The sequence below is a fragment of the Montipora foliosa genome, chromosome 9 (genome assembly GCF_036669935.1).
Source record: "Montipora foliosa isolate CH-2021 chromosome 9, ASM3666993v2, whole genome shotgun sequence".
Taxonomy (NCBI): Eukaryota; Metazoa; Cnidaria; class Anthozoa; order Scleractinia; family Acroporidae; genus Montipora; species Montipora foliosa.
Window position 1 is genome coordinate 10,818,928 of NC_090877.1, and position 2,500 is coordinate 10,821,427.

General features: G+C 41.5%; 1 protein-coding gene across 5 annotated transcripts in view; it reads right to left on the reverse strand.

Moving 5' to 3' along the window:
• The window catches only part of LOC137971133 (allene oxide synthase-lipoxygenase protein-like), a 36,330-nt gene that overhangs the window by 10,836 nt on the left and 22,994 nt on the right, over window positions 1-2,500 (reverse strand). The gene's annotated exons all lie outside the window — the stretch shown is intronic.

Consider the following 2,500-nt stretch of genomic DNA (forward strand, 5'->3'; position numbering starts at 1 on the left):
GAGTATTTCCTTCAAAATTTCTCAAGTTGACACGTGAACGCGTTTTGGCATTTTTTTGATCGATTTACAAAACATTTTTGTTCACAAAAGCTAACACAAAAGGCTAGGACGTTTTATAGGCGTTTTTCGCAAAATGGCCTTTTGAATGCTTGAGAAGAATTTTAACCGATTCATTTCAAGTTGTTTGAATCTTGAATTTTCTGTATCAAATTCAACTTAGCAACACTGCAGAGTGAGTATTTTACAATAAACAGTGGTCTTGTCCTTAAAATGGTGTGAAAAAACATTCATTTCCATAAAATCTATTTCTCAATCAAACCTTGGTAGTGCCCAGCATTTGATGCAATTCAATAATGGATATCAAATGACAATTAGCTTTTTGGGCAAGAATTTTTTTCATGTTCTTCGCTTTCCAATTATGTATGGTTTCCTATAGATTGGATTAAAACCCTAGACATGAAAATTAATTTTAAAATAGACTGTTTTTCACGTTTATCCGCGCCTTAAGAACGGTGCCTTCTTTTGCTACAGCGCATATGTTCTGTGCATCTCGGGATAGTCCGAGAAAGTCGGCTTTCTTAACGGCTGTGCCTGCTAAAACAGATATATGTTTGCGCGGTTTACGACTATGCTGGAACGGTAGATCTTGGCAAGGGTAATTGGAACCCGAAAACTCGGTCAATTTGTTGACGGAAAATTCTTTGCTTATGCGACAGGGGTGGGAATTGTTTTCTCACGGATGCAAGCACGTTTGGCTCCTCTTTTATCTAGGATATTTTCAATGCTTCGCTTAATTTTGTGTGCGTGATTCTCTACCTGAAATGGTCTGTGATATTTCATGATTGATGGCGGTATTTCTTTTTTGGTCTGTGGATAGAATTAATCCACGCTGTTTTTACAGCTTTGATAATGTAGTGATCTGATGTAGTGAAGTGGTTTGTCAGTTACTTAGATGTTTGTACAGGCCAGTGAAGCTGGTTTGTGAAAGAATGGGGCTGCGGAGCATTTCGACAAGCCAGTGGAGTGGTTTGTGAACTACGTTACGTGTACAAGCTAGCGAAGCTGTTTGTGAATTATTACTTTTAGGGACCTATAGATCCGAGGACGAGGATAACTACGAGCACGAGTTTTCAGTGCTGAGCATACGCATAAGGTTGGAAGCCAAAATTTTTCGAAATGCGCGTACTCAGAACGGAAAAATCGTATTCCGTATCCGTGACATTGCGGCAAAATGAGTGCGCAGGCTTGACCCACGCGGGAATCGTTTCCACGCGCGAGGGACAGGTACCAATCAAATTTGCCATAGACATAAACAACGACGCGGCAAAATGGCGGCAATTTAAAATTCCCTGTGTTTGTTTTCATTTTGCGATGATAAGGACAAGACTTCGAATAGGTTTTCATTCTGAAGAGAGCTCCCTGAAAGACTAATCTGCCGTGTTTCTTTTCAAACCAAAAAACTATAGTGTCAAACTAGTTGATTTTTTACCTCGCATTCGAGCGCTCGAGCAAAAGGATGAAGTTCGTAATGTTATTAAACGCGATGGTCTCTCTTGTTGGAAAAAACTCGGAACTACTGTTTAGTTTTTCTGTCGAGTCCACGTTGAGCGTGAGCTCTTGATCTTTAAAAGGTCCAAGAACTTTTTCTCCACCGCGGAATCAACTCAAAAGCAAAGAGCTCAAAACCTCGAATCGATTTGAGTTCGAAGCACTCATTTTGCCGCGGTGTCCGTATTCGCAACATGTTTCGTTGTCGTCTTCGTCCTGCCATCTAAAGGTCCCTATTATTTCGTTTCGTGTACAAAACGGTGAAGGGGGTTGTACACTATCTTAAAATCGCGGAGACGTTGACGAGTCATTAGATTGGTTGAGTGTGCGAAATTAAACTGCGTGGTTTTTGGATAATCCATCGAAGAGGTTTGTAGATTACTGTAGCTGAGATGTGTGTACACATAAAGTGCTCTGTGCTCAGTTTTACACCGGGGAGTACAAGCCAGTGAAGTGGTTTGTGAGTTACGTTTTGTGCAAGCCAGCGAAGGGGTCTGGAACTAAATACATGCTTTTTCAGTTTTCTTTGCATGCCGGACAAACCGTTTTGGACTTACAGCCAACTCCACTGCTTGTACGAGCTTTTCAAGCCTTTAGATGGGTTTTGTTTGCGAGTAATCTATAATTTTAGAAAACTCGCGTTGAGTTCATTTTTATTATTAAATAGGGAGCTTAAGCACGTGCGTGTTTGAGACGCGGACGGCAACCGGAAGTGAGCTATTTTCCCTTGTAACTTGTCTTCACATAGCCATATCCACATTGCTAAGTACCTTTTCTCCATTAGAGATGATTAGTATCAAAATCTGGGAGACAATAGGGCCGTTTATACGAGAGAAAATAAGCCGCGGCTAACTCTGGCCGCGGCTTACGTAAGCCGCGAACACCCCGTATAAATGGTACAAAATCTACGTTCACGGCTTTCTCAAGCCGCGGCTTATCCTGGCCGGGGAGT